The sequence below is a fragment of the Pyrus communis genome, chromosome 12 (genome assembly GCF_041283825.1).
Source record: "Pyrus communis isolate YQ-2024b chromosome 12, ASM4128382v1, whole genome shotgun sequence".
Classification (NCBI taxonomy): Eukaryota; Viridiplantae; Streptophyta; class Magnoliopsida; order Rosales; family Rosaceae; genus Pyrus; species Pyrus communis.
Window position 1 is genome coordinate 5,250,688 of NC_142576.1, and position 17,572 is coordinate 5,268,259.

At 35.4% G+C, this 17,572-nt stretch overlaps 1 long non-coding RNA gene across 8 annotated transcripts; it reads left to right on the plus strand.

Moving 5' to 3' along the window:
• Positions 1–2,873: 2,873 nt before the first annotated feature.
• On the plus strand, positions 2,874–14,583 carry LOC137746113 (uncharacterized). 8 transcript variants are annotated; one of them, XR_015954304.1, is made up of 6 exons: positions 2,884–3,457; positions 4,170–4,447; positions 4,550–4,620; positions 4,931–4,969; positions 11,268–11,402; positions 14,574–14,583. It is a non-coding gene; the product is annotated as an uncharacterized LOC137746113 (long non-coding RNA). The 8 variants fall into 8 exon arrangements; XR_015954302.1 differs by lacking the exon at positions 14,574–14,583 and adding an exon at positions 11,560–11,818; XR_015954300.1 differs by lacking the exon at positions 14,574–14,583 and adding an exon at positions 13,145–13,463 and having other exon boundaries at positions 2,885–3,457; positions 4,550–4,624.
• The last annotated feature ends 2,989 nt before the right edge of the window (positions 14,584–17,572 follow it).

Sequence of the window (17,572 nt, forward strand, 5' to 3'; positions counted from 1 at the left end):
CTCTTCTTTCTTGCAATGAAGACTGGGCAAGAAAATGTCAGAGGCGTCGTCGTGAGGAGCCAACGTTTCCGAAGGTATAATGGACGGATGGATGGAAGCAGTTCGAGCGGACTACATTGTTCGTGAAGTATTCGGACCACAAAAAAGACATAGATCGATGGAAGTGATCACGTTATTGGACAACGTTCCAGTAGGAATCATGCACGACATCCTGCTGAGGTCCTAATCACATCACCAGAGTGTGCAAGTCAAGGAGGTCTCATGTCCAAAGCTCTGCCTTGTTTCGCACCCACCTCCACGCAACACTGATCGATCTGACAATGAAAATGACGATGTTCAACAACTCCTCCTACCGAGTAGTTCTGGAGATGATTCCGGAAGAGAAGACGCTTACTCGTTGCATTTGGATAACAGCCCTTGATTCAATGAGTATTCTGAGCTTACAAATCCATTTGTAGCTTACAGGGAAAATTATGTCTCGCACCCGTGCTATTACTTCTACTACTCTTTTACGTACCCAAAGAAGAAAAAGAACCAATTGAAGATTTTGATTTAGAAGATACCGCTAGTAATAGTTTTACACCTAAAGAAACAATAGAAGATTTTTGCTTGCAATATTCTTCTTCAGAAGATACTTCTACTTCTTCTATTTCACCCCAAGATTATGATGCGTGAATCAAATTGGTCGGAACTTGTAACGGGCTCGTGTGCCTATAGGAACCCTATAATTCGAAAGTTTGTAGTTTTGTCTCCGCTTAGTGTTACCTTAATCAGGGACCTTGATCACAGAGAACATTAGGGTTCGTTTAAAAGTGCTTTGGTGAAATTGATTTTGAGTTCCAGAAGCACTTTAAGTGCTTTTCGGAAGAAACATTAGATATGTGCTGCTTGTAGTAAGCACTTAAAAGTGCTTTTCCAGGATCCACTTGGATTTTTACTAAGGATTGGTTTAAAAAACATTTCCCTAAAAATCATTTCAATCATTTTAAAAGTACTTCCGAATGAGCCCTTATTCTTTTGGATAGCCTATGATTTGTGTACCATTGACTAGCATTCCTGAAGTCTCATACAAACATTGGCGGAGCCAACATGGGGGCATTGACGGTCATTGACCCCAACAACTTCAAATATCTCCTCTTCTAATTTTTATGTATGACACTAGGGTAATATTAGGAAGATCAAATTGCAAGACCACATTTTGTAAACCAAATGATGTAGATAGTGATGATTGGATTATTCCATAAATGTTGATTAATGTGATTGTTTCCTATTAGTGGCACATCATTGGGTTTGCAAAATTTGGTTTAAAATCTTAGTTTCCCTAGCTAGGGCATACAAAATGAGAAACTATTTATTTTTAATATTTTTATTAAAACATATCGAAACTACAACCTTTCCAAAATAGGAAGAGCCTTTTTTGTGATCAATTTTGTAAAGAATCGTATGGGAAATCAATGGTTGAATGATAACTTCGTTGTATACAATGAAACATGAATAGAAGTCAATGGTTGAATGACAACTTAGTTATATAGAATGAAAATTGTATTTGATTCTATTGATAATGATGTTGTGATATGACGCCAAGAAACATGCAGATGTAATGGGAAAGATTTGGTATTTTTCAAGTTACAGAGAGTCCCTTGCCTTTTTTAGAAACATGTAGATTTTGGGTCGAGTTTAGTTTAAACGTGTGCTTTTTAGGAAGATTGGTGAACTAGGACTCATGGAATGACGGAAAACGTAGATATCGCATGATGGATCCCAAAACCTCAAAGTCCAGACTTGTTTGGAAGTGTTTTTAAAATGACTGAAATTGCTTTTAGAGAAAATGTTTATAGGTTCCAAAAACACTTGAAGTGCTTCTTACAAGAAGCACCAATTATGTGTTCCTAACTGGTGCTTCTATAGGAAGCAAATAACTAGTGGTTTTTCATGATATTTTTTGCATTTTTACCAAGGATTGGCTTATAAAACATTTTCATCAAAACTGCTTTGACATTTTAAAGGGATCTCCAAACGAGATTGATTTTCAAACTGACTGGGTATTGTTGTGTCTACCGCAACATGGATTACTTTGTATAGAGTCTTAAAGCTTTCATAGTTGTGCTAAGTTGCTATGGAAATTTTCCCAGTTTTCAGCATTTGCTGCAGTTCCGAGTATTGTTGCAGTAGATGTGCGACTACAAAGACTTTTTAAAGGTATTACAGTTTGAAGTTGGTTTCAGTCATTAATAGATGACCCAATGCTTAGTGTTATACAGATTGCGGTTATAAGCCTAACATTGTGCATTGCTTCATTCATATCTTGTTGAAGCTTCATGTGTTTTTTGGTTTCATGACAGTGATTTTGGAGATATTGGTTAAATATTAGAATATTATGCCCACTAGATCATGGATATGAACTCATGACAGAAGTTGGTGAACTGCAAGTTGATCCAACACCTTTAATGCGTGACATTACTTCAACCATTGCACTGACTAGGAATCCTAAGTTTCACGAAAAAAAAAAAGGCACACTAAAAGAAAGTATCATTTCATCAGAGATGCATTGCAAGAGAATGTTTCTGGACTCGGGAAGAAGCAGAATCAACAGCATCATCAACCAAGGAAGCCAACGGCTAGTTTTTGTTTTAATTGCAACGGCTAGTTTAGCTAGCTTCATTGGAGATAAGCTCCTACTGTGCAGCCTAAAAGAAAAAACCCTATCAATGGCATATGTATTTATGCCAACACTACAAAACAAAGGGGCTTTCGATACAAAATTAAGGACACAAATGAAGGATTTGTGTCTATTTCCACACAAGAAAATTAAAAGTGCCCATTCAACAGAGAACACTACATATTGTGCCCTGTATCAAGAAAAGTGGGCACAAACGCATTTTCTGACAACTTTTTTAAAAAATTTAAAACAGTGCCGACTCAAACTTGTGTCTCTTTCCCTCTCATCTCTCTTTCCCTTCTCTCTCATCTCTACTCCCCAACCCGCATTCTCTCTGCCTCCCTCAAACTCTCCAACCCGCTTTCTCTCTGCAACCCCTCTTCTCTCTCTACCTTCCCCAGATTCGGTCCATCTCTCTCTCATATCTGCCTCCCTTAGACTCCTTTCTCTTACCCCTGTCTCTCTCTCTCTCTCCAAGGCTCCAACCCCCTTTCTATCGCTACCTTCGCCAGATTCGGTTCATCTCTCTTCCCTTCCTAATCTCTCTCAGATCTGGGCTTTTCCGCCTGACACCTCGACGATCCGAGTTTTCTTGACTATTGACGAGGTTCCTATGACCGTGCAAGCACCAGCGGCGCTGGAGGAAGGACATGAAAGGCCGTGCAAATCCCCAAGAACTCTGCTTGCATGTTTGCTTTTTGTGGGTTTGATTTTTTTTTTTTTGGTAATTTTTTAACAAATTTTGATTTTTTTTGTATTTTATCCCGCAGGAAACTCTACTTCTCCTCAGTGCATTTGGTAAGTGATTCACTTTTTTTTCCCACTAATTATTTGGTTTTAGAGATGCATGTCAACATTTATATCTAATCTTACCACTGAGATACAAGTCCAGACTTAGGTTAGGTCCTTCGCACATAACTTAAATTATTCGTGTTTAATTACTTTTACTTGGCTCATGGATTAGTTTTGCTAGTTTTACATCGGAAATCAGGATATACACAAAAGGAAATGTTAGTCTTTGAATCAAAGATATTTTGATCATATAGTTATGTATAATGAGGAACAAAAATAAGAAAGCATTTATAATTCCTGGGTTATTGAGGAATCTGCTTTCGGTTAATCACTATATGAAGAGAACTGTTTGTATATTTTTTTTTTCCAGGAGATGAACGTGGCTGATTTAAAAACAACATAACCTTTTTTTATTATTTTCTGCTTGAAAATTATCATTTTTTACACAAAAGAAATAGTTGCTTATCTGAGATAATTGCAAACTCATTTCACTTGTTACTTTGATAGCTTATTATTTTGTCTTACAATACAAGGTTAAATTGTAAAACACATTAACGAATGGGAGAGGTATTAATAAATATCCTTTTATTTCCCACTTGTATCCAAACATGTAATTAACTCATGCTGAGCTTCAAATTTACTTGGATGATTACAGTCTTTTAGCTCTCCCATATGTAGAGTAGAATGAAAGTAGCTAATGTTAATTTGTTTTTGACAGAAAATTTCAATGGATGAGTTTCTGATGTCGGAAAGTTTGAGTTTACAATCTGGAGTTGAAGAGAGTTTCCAAATACAGAAAATTTACATGGATGGTTGCACAATCTTTTAGCTCATATATCCCGAGTCAAATTTCTTCTTGATAATTTTGCTTTCTTCAAATATGAGTAGCGTAGACCCCATGGACAAAACCCCTTTATCTGTACTCATTCATTCATTTGTGGTGTTATAGGAAACAGGATCTGAGACAAATTTGAAGAAACTTTGAAAGGAATATGGGTTAAGTGTTTATGTTTTTGCAATTCTGATTTCAGATTTATTTTATTATAATCTGAATATGTAGTTTTAACATTTTTGAGGTCATTGATTTTTTGGGTGTAGTACATCTTAATTCTAAGAAGAGGAGATTTGACTCTGTAAGTGCAGGTCTCGGATTGCTCCGCTCTCTCAGTGTAAGTACGTCTCTGCATATCTTTATTTCCTCAATTATATTTGACTTTGTTATGTTGAGTTGCCAAATTAAAGATATCGCACTACCTTTTCGATGATACATTAAATCAGGAACATGCGAAACATTAAATTTTGAGTGTTAATTATTGAACAGGGGCTGCATTTTAAATTTGTAAACATCCACAGTAATGGTTTGGGGCTTGATAGTTGTACCAAATCTCTTTTAAGTTTGGGTAGACCTTTTTGTAGCTTTCTAAGTTTGGGTTTTTCTTGATGTGTGCTTACGTGGTTTGGGATTACTTTCCTTTGCAGGCCTGGGTATTATATAAAGCTTTGTGCTTTCATATTAAGGTAAAGTTCGATTATATCTTATTAAGGTAAAGTTTGATTATAAGAGCTGCTGCAAAGGTAGATTCTGATAACCGTCATTCGTCTGAGAAATTCTCTGAGTTTTTAACTTCCATTTTCATTGGCAAACTTTCCCTTATATATCAAAGAAAGATACAAAATTTAATAAAACATTATCTTCTGCCTCCAATGGAAACGACATCTTCTACCACTTTAATAGAAACATCATCTTTTATATCTCTTCGATGGAAATGTAATTGTCTAAGTCCATCTTCATGTTGCTTTCTCTGAATGAAAGGTGATGAAAGAATGAGTTAGGGCTTAAGTTACATAAATACTTTTTATTTAACAAAATAATCGCGTCCGACCTTTTTTTTAAATTTTTTTTTTTTAAAATCAATATTATTGTACAATAGTTTGTAGTTCTCTTAGTTAAGAGCATTTGCCCATGCACTTGAATCTCATGTTTGAATCATTTTCTCCACAATTTGGTGTAAATTATCTTGTCGTTTGTCAAAATAAATAATAATATTATTATAACATATTTTTAAAATTCTTATATGTCATTTTACAAAGAAGCAAACTTCTAATTAAATTTTTAATTAAAATGTGTCCTCTTTGAACTAGTGGGTATGAAGCGGATGCAATCACTTATAAACCAAAACAAATTGATTGACCGTCTTGCCTGTTTTGCTGTCTCAAGTTCCGGTTCTGTTTCTGGTTTGAAGAACTACCTGATATTATCACGGATGTTTTGATTTCTAATTGTATTTCCCAAGATTGGTGAGGGGGCTCAACTTTTTGTTCTGATCTCATTTTGAAATGAATGAAAATCGTTGCTTTCACCAAAAATAAAAAATAAAAAATAGAAAATAGAAAAAAGGAAACCTAATAAAAAAAGGTTTGAAAACTTTGAGTTTTAATGATAAGGACAAAATAAAGAGTAAAGTGAATAGTATCAGATTTGACTTTTTAGTGTAAAAGTGTGGTTTTTCGTTAAAGTGAACAGTACCGCAAGCTTTTCATTAAAACTCTCTATAAAAAAAAGTTCTTCAAACGGTATTTCTGTAAATTGCAACATATTTAATCGCGGCATCGGGCAGAAAACAAAAGTGAGAAAGGAATAGAAAAATCAAATGACGTTTTGTTTTGACTGTTGTGTTCTTGAAACATGCTAGATTGCATTATAAATTTGGAGTAATTAGCAGTATTCTTATTTTAACTAGGTTTTGGATTCTTTTGTAACAAAACGAAAAAGAAATATGAAATTTTTTTTTTTAAATTACATTTAATTATTCAGGTTCAGAATAAATAATTCTTCATCGTAGAAGCATCATAATTTGTAAATTTTTCTTTGTTATCATCATCTACGAATCAATGGATTTTGAGACTACACTTGCAATGCATAATAGGAAAACCCAATGAATGGCTTGAGTCTGTCGCTATGAACACTTTCTACCCATCTTAGTTGCTATGGTTGGTGTTTTGCCTGATATACCCTACAAAGAAGATAATGTCACACATATGGTGTTTTTAGACAAAATTGCTAAAGGTGTTGCTTCGATCAAAATGACCAATAATGCATGTTGTGCCAAATTCAAGGACTCGATTTTTATATTCATGAACTAATTGGCTAAAAAAATCAATGCTCAATTCTAAATTTTAGGGAATTGTTATTAGCACTCTAAAAATCTCATTTAGCATTTCAAACATTCTATAATTAGAAAGAAAAATACACTTGTGAGGAGTGTAGAATGAGATTTTTGGAGTGCTAATAACAATTTCCAAATTTTATTCTACTAAACAAAATTTTGGGCCTGAACTAAAAGAGCTAAATGTCTTAAAGTTCAAGGCCCAAAACTCCTCTTCATACCTTGTCCTAACAAATTGACTAGAGAAGAATGAATGTAGTCGGACTTGGTACACATGCATAAATGCAAGTACTCCTCCACAAGCACAAAGTACAAACCCTAACACATGCATAAATGCAAGTACTCCTCCACAAGCACAAAGTACAAACCCTAACTCACCCAATCGTCTTGAGATCTCTCCCCATCTCCCTCCTTTTGAAGCAGTGTAGAATATAGGGTAATTACTATCTTTGTGCTTCATATTTTTGTTCATGATCACTTGAATCTTGAGGGTCTTTCCATCTCCTTTTCTCATTACATTACACATTTTATAGGTTGTGAGTTTTACACATTTAGGGTTTTCGTGTATGGGATTCTTGATCACCAATTTAATTTTGTTCCTAAGATTTTGTTCATCTATATATCTGTTTGTAGTATGGACGAATTAATTGCCTGATTTATAATTATTATTTATTATTTATTATAGAAACCTGATTTCTCATTATCTATTAGTTGTTAATAGATTTATTACACTAACTTTGATAATGTGTTCCCCACAGGATCACCGAGCTCCAGCACCGATTCTACATATATAAACATAATACTCTATCAACAACCCGATGGTTTGTTTTATAATTTTAATTTCTTATTCCCAAAAAAGAATAATAATAATTTTAATTTCAGTTGTAATAAATTAACATCCTCAAAATATATTTCTTTTCTTTACTTTATGTATTGTATTGTATTGTTGGAGTTCAATATTTTCTTAAAATATATTTTTATTTTATTTTTCAAAAATATCATTGGGGTCTTATAGACTACAAACTAGTTTGCCGGAAGCAAACTTTGTTGAGGGGCTGTTTCTGTTCATAGTGATGTCCCAGAAGCAAACTTCGTTGAGGAGCATGTTGCTGTTCATGGTGATGGCCCATAAGCAAACCCTGTTGAGGGGCTTGATGCTGTTCATGGTAATGGCCCATAAGCAAATCCCGTTGAGGGTGTGATGCTGTTCATGGTAATGGCCCAGAAGCAAATCCCGTTGAGGGTCCTATTGTTCCTGCTGATGATCTAGACGCAAACATCGTTGAGGAGGGGCCTATTGTTCCTGCAGATGTTCAGAAAGCAAACGCCGTCGTTGAGGTGTATTCTATTCTTACTGATGGTCCAGAAGAAATCCCCGTTGAAGGGCCTGTTGTTCCTGCTGATGGTCCAGACGCAAATGTTGTTGAGGAGGGGCCTGGTGTTCCTGCTCATGTTCCAAAAGCAAACGCCGTTGAGGGACCTGTTGTTCCTGCATATGACTTAGAAGCAAACCCGTTGAAAGGCTATTGTTCCTATTTGATGGTCCAGATGCAAATGTTGTTGATAGGCAGGTTGCTCATGTTCCGCCCTTGGATAGTGTTGAGTGCACATCTTTTTTTTTTTTTCCACAACAAGTCAGCAAAAGTATTATTTACATCTTTTAATTAATACTTATTCCTCCAAGAGTTTAGGCCTAACAAGTATGAGATAGAACTTTGGGTTTATTTTATGTCCTATAGGATTCTAAAGGCATATTATTTACAATTTCAATAAATACTTAATCCTCCTAGAGTTTAGGCCTGACTTATTTGAGATAAAACTTTGGGTTTATTTCATGTCCTATAGGATTCTAAAGCCTGATGAGGAGCCTAGCCATTTGATTGTGTATCAAATGATTGGATCATCGGGACATTCTTGGTGGAGGATCACCATAGGCTAAAGTACGTGTTAATGATTTTGGCCATGAAAATGAGCAGCCTCTATGGAGCTCATCGCATTCAATTTAGCATGTGGCCAGAAAGAGGAAAGAATGGATATGCAACTTTAGCATTTGACTTCAGAATTTGATGGTCTACGGGTGAAGACAAATGCTGAAGTCTTATATCCATTCTTTCCTCTTTCGGGCCACATGCTAAATTGAATGCGGTGAGCTCCATGGAGGCTCATTTTCATGGCCAAAATCATTAACTCGTACTTTAGCCTATGGTGATCCTCAAACAAGCTTCTGTTAAACTTTCTCATCAAATCCCTCGATGGTCCAATCATTTGATACATTGGAATCAAATGGCTAGGCTCTTCATCAAGCTTTAGAATCCCATAGGACATGAAATAAACCCAAAGTTTTATCTCAAATAAGTCAGGCTTAAACTCCAAGAGGATCAAGTATTTATTGAAATTGTAAATAATAAGCCTTTAGAATCCTATAGGACATATAATAAACCCAAAGTTCTATCATACTTGTTAGGCCTAAACTTTTGGAGGAATAAGTACTAATTAAAAGATGTAAATAATACTTTCGTTGACCTGTTGTGGAAAAAAAAAAAAAAAAAGATTATGCGCTTATCACCATCCAAGGGTGAAATAAGAGCAACTTGCACATCAATAGCATTTGCATTTGGACCATCAGCAGGAATTAACAGGATTTGCATGTAGACCATAGGCCTCTCAACGGCATTTGCTTCTGGAACATCAATAGGAACAACATGCCCATCCTCAACAACGTTTGCGTTTGGACCATTAGCAGGAACAACAGGTCCCTCAACGGGGATTTCTTCTAGACAATCAACAAGAACAAAATACACCTCAACGACGATGTTTGCTTTTGGAACATCAGCAGGAACAACTGGCCCCTCCTCAACGGTGTTTGAGTTTGGATCCTCAACAGGGTTTGCTTTTGGGCCATCACCATGAATATCATCAAGCCCCTCAACGGGGTTTGCTTCTAGACCATCACCATGAACAGCAACATGCCCCTCAATGGAGTTTGCTTCTGGGCCATCATTATGAACAGAAACAGGCCCCTCAACAGAGTTTGCTTTTGGCGAACTAGTTTGTGGTCTATCAGACTCCAATGATATTTCTAAAAATAAAAATATATTTTAAGAAAATATTGAACTCCAACAATACAATACATAAAGAAATATATTTTTGGGGATGTTAATTTGTTACTACTGAAATTAAAATTAGTATTATTCTTTTTTGGGAATAAGAAATTAAAATTATTAAACAAACCATCAAGTTGTTGATAGAGCATTATGTTTATGTATGCATAATCGGTGCTGGAGCTCAATGATCCTGTGGGGAACACATTATCAAAGTTAGTGTAATAAATCAATTAATGGATAATGATAAATCAGGTTTCTATAATAAACAATAACTATAAATCAGGCAATTAGTTCATCCGTACTACAAAGAGATATAGTTGAACAAAATCTTAGAAATTAAATTGGCGATCAAGAATCCCATGCACAAAAACCCCAAATATGTAAAACCCACCACTTATAAAATGTGTAATGTAATGAGAAAAGGAGATGGAAAGACGATTGGGTGAGTTAGGGTTTGTACTTTGGAGTACTTGTATGGTTGCATGTTTACCAAGCCAGGCTGCATTCATTCTTCTTTGGTCAATTTGTTAGGAAAAGGTAAAATCGAGCCAATTAGCTCTTTTAGTTCGGGCCCAAAATTTTGTTTAGGAGAATAAAATTGAGCATTGATTTTTGAGCCAATTAGTTCATGAACGTAAAATCGAGTCCTTGAATTTGGCACAACATGCATTATTGGTTATTTTGATCGAAGCGACACCTTTAGTAATTTCGTCTAAAAATACCATGTGTGATATGATTTTTTTTTTGTAGGGTATATCATGCAAAACACCAACCATATATTCATTAAAAGAATTAAAATCCCTCAAAATTCTAATTGAATACACTCCCCTATAATCGAGTCCTTGAATTTGTCACAACATGCATTATTGGTCATTTTGATTGAAGCGACACATTTAGCAATTTTGTCTAAAAACATCATGTGACATGATCTTCTTTGTAGGATATATCAGGCAAAACACCAAATGTGTTCATTGGAAGCGTAGTCTCAAAATCCATTGGTTCGTAGATGATGATAACAAAGGAAAATTTACAAATTATGATGCTTCTACGATTTAGGAGAAATGGGATCGCCAACAAAGAACTCTCTCTCACGAAAAATAAAAATAAAGAATTCTCTCTTTTACTCAGCCATCACAGCACACCATTTCGGAGGCAGATTGTCTGCCCTCCTGTTTAGGTACCCTTCTTATCTCCTCCTATTTTATACGGTCACGGTTAAGTCACATCAACATTTTATATTCTAACTGCTTTTTGTATTATCTTTATTAAAAAATTAATATAAAATGTTGATATGACTTAAACGTGACGGCACAAAATAAGAGGGAATGAGAAGGGTATCCAAACAGGGCAGACAATCTGCCTCCCACCATTTCAGATCTTCCTTTTAATTTATGGTTATCTCAATCCGTCCCTTCCCTTTGTAGCGAACTGAGTTCAATATTATTTTCTATTTTTTTGTTTATGATTACATGGCTTGAAGATCTGTCCGAAATTTGATCGATATTTCTGAGTTTTTTGTCATTGTTTTGACTGGATCTCTCGCAGATTATTTTTCTCTGAAATTTGATCGGTAAAACTTAATCGGTGTTCCACCCTCTCTGGCGGATGCGGATCTGGTCCTGCGCATCGTTCCCCAATCTTCTTCCCGCTGCTGCCGTTCAACCATCCTCTCAACCCCAGGTATTCCTCCTTCTCTCTCTACGTCCTCTCTCCTTCCCTCTCTATCGTTCCCTATGTTTCCCTATCTGATCTTTCTTGCAAATTAATTTTCTTTCTTGCTTTATTTGATTGTGTAATTTAGGCTTTAATTAAAATTAGGGGTTCTCATGTTTCTCAGATCTGAAATCAGTTGGGAAATTTCTTCTAAACACGTTTGGTTCTTCTGTTCGTCCATTAATTGAAGGGTTTGTTGCTGAAAACTGCGATACATGTGGTGATTTTGTTGTTTTAGAACTTGACCTTGTTTTTACCTGTTGCATATCAAGTTCTATGTGTTGTCTTAATTTTGGGAGTAAATTGTAGCAATGATCTTTTAACTTTAACTCAATTGGAGAAATAGTTCCTCAATTAAAAATTTATTACCATTAGTTCCTTAACTCATCAAAACTTATGATTCATCAGCTAAAAATTCATTATTATTGGTCCATCAACTTTAATTCAACTGGAGAAATGAACCCTCAATTTTAACCAAATTGTAGCAATAGTTCGTCCAACATAACTCATTTTGACAAAATTTTAACGAAGTTGATGAAAAAGATCATATCTACACATTTTGAAAAGTTGAGGGACCTAATTGTAGCAATGGTCATTCTAACATAACTCATTTTGACAAAATTTTGACGAAGTTGACAAAAATGACCATAGCTACATATTTTGATGAGTTGAGGAACCACTGTTAATAAATTTTTAGTTGAAAAATCATTGCTCCAATTTGATTAAAATTGAGGGACTATTACTATAATTTACTCTAATTTTGATACGAAATTGGATGGAGGTGTCGAGTAAAAGGTTTCTAATTGTAGTGATTATGTTTGGGTGAAGAGCTTCTAAAGTCGAAGGTGACTACTTTGAAGGAGTCATTTATAAATCCCTATCATCGGTGACTGGTGCATTAAGGGACATGGCAGAAGCCCGAATAAGTGGCTGTAATGACCTCCATGGACTACCCAAGTTTGAGCATGTGGGGAGGTCTTGGCAAGCCATTTAAAACCAAATAATTAAAAGCAAGTTTTCTTATTAAGCCACGTGAAGGAGACCCATTTTAATTAGAAAAAAGATAAAGAGTCTATTCTCTTTCCTCCTACTGAAGATCTGTACCAATCTCATTTTAACCTCACTTCCTCGAACTGGGAATATCCAATTCCAATTTCTGTTTTCCTCTAACACCACTCAACTAGGGATGGGCAAATAGCCATCGGTTATGGGTAACTGCGATTATCCGTCTATTTAAATTTCGCGGTTACGGTTATGGACAACTGTTTAGATAATTAAATGGTTATGGGTATAACCATTTACCTGTGAAATTTAACTGGACGGTTATGAGTATTAATTGCGGTTATAATGGTTACCTGTTTATTTTAATAGATATATAAAATTAAAAAGAAACAAAAAACCTAATCTGTAAGACTGTAACCTGTTCGTTCTCTCCGCCAGGAGGCTAGGACCCCGTTTATTTTAGTAGCTAGGTGATGAATCTGATTGGTATGTTTAATTCACTTTTAAATTGCTGCCATGGGAACCGGTTGTGGACCTGTGGTACGAATCCGATGTATATAATCTGAGGTTACATTCACTAGTTATACCTGACTCAATGCTAGCTATCCTTTTTGATCCTTCATAGATATTTCCTCCTATATGCCAACACCTCTGGTTAAATACATTTCTTTTGGGATACTAATTGAATTTATACATTTCTTTTGTAGGTCTCTTTTGGTGACAACAAGTCGATGAGACTTTATAATTGAATGTGCTTAAAGCATTAGTGTTCGAAAGTGTTTAGTTTTGAAATATTTTGGAGATTTGAATAATCTATTATTCAAGATAATGACTACCTTGAGTTTTTAAAAGCTTTATTTTGTAATCATATAGATGTTATAATTGAATATTTGCTTGGGTATAGAAGAAAAATGTCAAAAATACATGAATTTTCTTTCCAATATGCTTGCTCAAGTAATGAGAGGTATTTTGTTAGTAAAAAATCGATTATTAGCAAATATATTATATTACCTTGATTGATTAAAACTATTGTTCGTCTTTATTATTTCAATTATTGAAGTTGTATGCGGTTACGGTTAAAAAAAATATGTAAATAGGCGCAAAAAGGTGTAAATGGGTTAAAAAATGGATAAATGGGCAAACGGGTATACGGTTACGGTTAAATGGGTACGCGGTTATGGGTATGGTTAGTCATTTATAAACGGTTATGGGTATGAGTAAAACCGTTTAGACAATTACCCAATGGGTAAACGGTTATGCGGGTATATAAACGTTATGGGTAAATAACCGCGGTTATCCGCCTGCCATAACCATTGTCCATCCCTACACTCAACTTATTCCCAGGCCACTGCAAGCTGCTACACGCTCCATCTGTCTAGATTAATCATACAAGATTTTAAATTTGATGTGCATTGGATGAAAATTTTAAATTTATAATAGATTATAGTTATTGTCTGTTATGATTTTTTTATATTGTTTGGATCATGTGTTGGGTAGTTCATATATACTTTTTAGCTTCATCAATTGATATGGTTTTTTGTTTTGATTAATTGATGTGTAGAATTAGAAGTATGGAACAATATTACAAGTGAAAATCATCATCGATTAGTTCAGACAATACTCTTCCAAATAGTTCAACTCTAATTTTAAATAGTTTCAATCCTATTTCGAATAGTTCAACTCCAATTTTGAAAAGTTCCAAACCATCATCCATCTATTTTTTTTTTTTTTTATTCTTATATTAACAATGAAACTATCATGATACATTCTTAGAGTATGAAACCTTGTTGTTCTTATATTAACAACGAAACTATCATGATACGTTTTTAGAGTATGAAACCTCACAAATTTAGTTGTTGTAGCTTGTAATGTTGTTTGTTCAAAGATTATGAAGTTGGTAGTTGATTGTCTAAATTTTCAATATTATTTTCATCAGAGCTTTTATATTGGGACCACCCGATATTAGAATCCTGAATTTGCCACTGCCAATCACGTAACTTTATGAGATGCATTTTCTAATTCCTTCTTTTATAACTTTTTGTGATTAATTTCTTCTTCATTTTGCCCAAATGTCTTAGAATTTGAAGTCCATCACCAAACATTCCCTTATTGGTTGTCATTGTATTTTCATTACAGAACCGATGTCAGTGGACAACGTTGAAGGATCCAGATCAAAAGGAAAATGGACGGAAGCAATCTCAGTGGACGATATTCCTAAAAAAATCATACCACACAAAAGACAAAGATATGAGCAAGTTTTTCCTGAAGACATTGAGCACGAAATCCTGCGGAGGTTGCCCGCCAGATCTCTTATCAAGTTCACTGGGGTGTGCAAGTCATGGAGGTGTCTAATCCGAAGCCGTAAATTCATTCACGCCCACCTATACCGTTCAATCATCCAACCAGACAGCCAGAACGACGGTGGTCAGCTCCTCATACATCGTTGATGGCACTCCGAATTCAACTAGTGAGTATTTCAACCTTACGAAACTATTATTTGTAGCTTACGTTGAAGATAATAAAACGATGGATTCAGATGTAAAACGTGGGTGTTGTGAGTTGGTCGGAATTTGCAACGGGCTGGTGTGCCTCCTTATTGACAAAACCAGAATATTACTTTGGAACCCTTGGATTAGAAAGTTTGTGATTTTGCCTCCGCCCAGTGTTATCTTAAAAGTTAACAAGGACTCTTAAGGCTCGGAGAAGTGAAGCATATGCCTTTGGCTTCGATTTGCGTAACAATGACTATAAGGTTCTGAGAACTGTGAGTTATAGTACAATTACCAGATTGTCATGCAAATTTGAGATTTGGTCCTTAGCTAGGGGCTCCTGGAAGAGCCTCAGAGGTCCTGTTATTCCTAGAGACTTCTCGCCCGGAATTTTTACTTGTGATGAAAGTCATGCTTTTGTAAACGGTGCTCTGCATTGGATTCATAGAGACTTTTTTTACGAGAAGTTGATCGTGTCATTTGATATGTCCACTGAACTATTTAGCAAGATTGCAATGCCGAAAGCAGTTTTGAGGAGGCCGACAAGCTGTACACCGGAACCTCAAGTGTTAAAACAAATTTGCCATGTTTCAATTTACAAGGAGTCCCTTGCTTTTTTCGAGAAGCATGAGAGTATGGGACCATATATTTTTGTTCGTTATTTGTTCGTTATGACATGTGGGTGATGAAAGAGTATGGTGTTGCTGAATCGTGGGAAAAAATATCAACTATATCTCGGGAATCAGAACTTGTGCTCACTCCAGATGCATCTCTTCCGAAAAAATGGTTCTTGACGTCATGCTTCTTATGCATCTGCATTCAGCAATAAGTATGCATGCGCGCGTTAGAATCATGCATATGCATCGTATAAATTCAACGTTGTTCCGCCTCAGTAATCAATCGAATACAATATTTAAGCACGAAATTGATGAATGATTAGTAAAAATTCTTACTCGAGCAATGATGGTGTTGTCTCCAGTGTATATGGTGCAAGATCTCTCCCCCCAACTTCCTTTGACCTTGAAATCATAGTTGTCTTCGTTTGCGTTGCCAGCCAAGAACACATCTAATTCAGTCTTGAACTGCAAAAGAGATGCCTTCTTGGCACTGAAAAGTCGATCTTTCGAGTCTGAGCTCTCTCCTCTATATACTTGTCATCTCCTATGTGTCGTCATTATCTTAACCAACAAAAAGGAATCGGATTAATATAACATACCAATCCAACAAGAACAAGTATTCTCCTTCCTTTTCTTGACTTTGAATTTCCATACCTTCCAACAAATTAAAAGGGTCCATCTTTAGGTTTTATAGCTTTTTTTGGTTGCGCATCTATTTTATTAGCTTCAGTCGATCTAAAGACGATTTGATGAGCAATGGTTTGTACTTGTATTGTTCATGGAGAAATCCTTCTATGGATGGATAAGGTATCAGGAAGAGTTTTGGGCCTTCAAATTTGAGTTGATTAGCCCATTTCAGTTCAAGTCCGAAACTTATAGCCAATTAAGGTATTGAGTATCCACCTGATCCATGTGTTTAAGTTTGAAACTTTTCAACTCCTCTTTATTATTGTAAATTTGTAATACTTTCAAACTCGCTTCTTTTTTTAATAATAATTCTAAAAAAAAGAAAAAGAAAAAAAGGCCTTGATCTTTGAGCCAATTAGTCCTAGAACGTAAATTCGTGTCCTTGAGTTTAACACAGCATGCATAATTGGTTGTTTTCGTCGAAGGGACACCACTAGCAATTTCATCTAAAAATAACACCATGTGTGTCACGTGATCTTCTATGTAGGGGTATATCGGGCAAAACGCCAACCACTCAAGCAGTGGGAGTTGACGACGAGCCAATGACGAGCTTCGAGAAAGCGTGCGGGTTTGTAGGCTTGCCGGCCGATTGAGCGAATTTTAAAAGATACAAGTACTAAATTAGTAAAATTAAAGGTGGGGTAAGCACATGCGTCTAAAAGAACAAGCTGTAACAAAACAAAAGATAGGTATTACAATTTTTTGTACAACTCGTTAACTTCACACAAAAAGACATAAAAATAATAGATTTTTGGTCAATTTGTTAACGAGTCAAATCATTATGAAATCATCCGATAATATATTGTTTTCCAAATCAAGACATTAAAGTCATGCAATTTCTTGCATGACTCGTTAACCCAACACGACCCGTTCACGAATCAAGTCATTATCGAGTCACCTGTTAAGATAACGGATCTCACACGACACGAACTATTAAAATAATAACTATAACACAAAATAACACGAATACGACAAACACGACCGGCATACCAAAAGATAATCAACCTTAACATTTATATTGACATGGACGCATATGGGACCACAACCTTTCACAATAGGGTGAACCTTTGCTCATGGGATGCATATAGGGAATATAGTTGAAAGAGTTACTTTTCGTTGTATGAGGACAATAGTGGATTTCTTTTAGTTTTAGACACACTAATATTGGAGTGTGAGAATTTCGACACAATAAATCAATCATAATTAGTCATCAAATATGTAGAGTCGATCAAATTTATATTTTCCACTTATTAATAAAGACGAACACTAGATTAGTGCTCGTGACAATGAAAAAACATCCTACTGTTAGAACGAGCCGGTAAAGGAAAATGACATATAAATA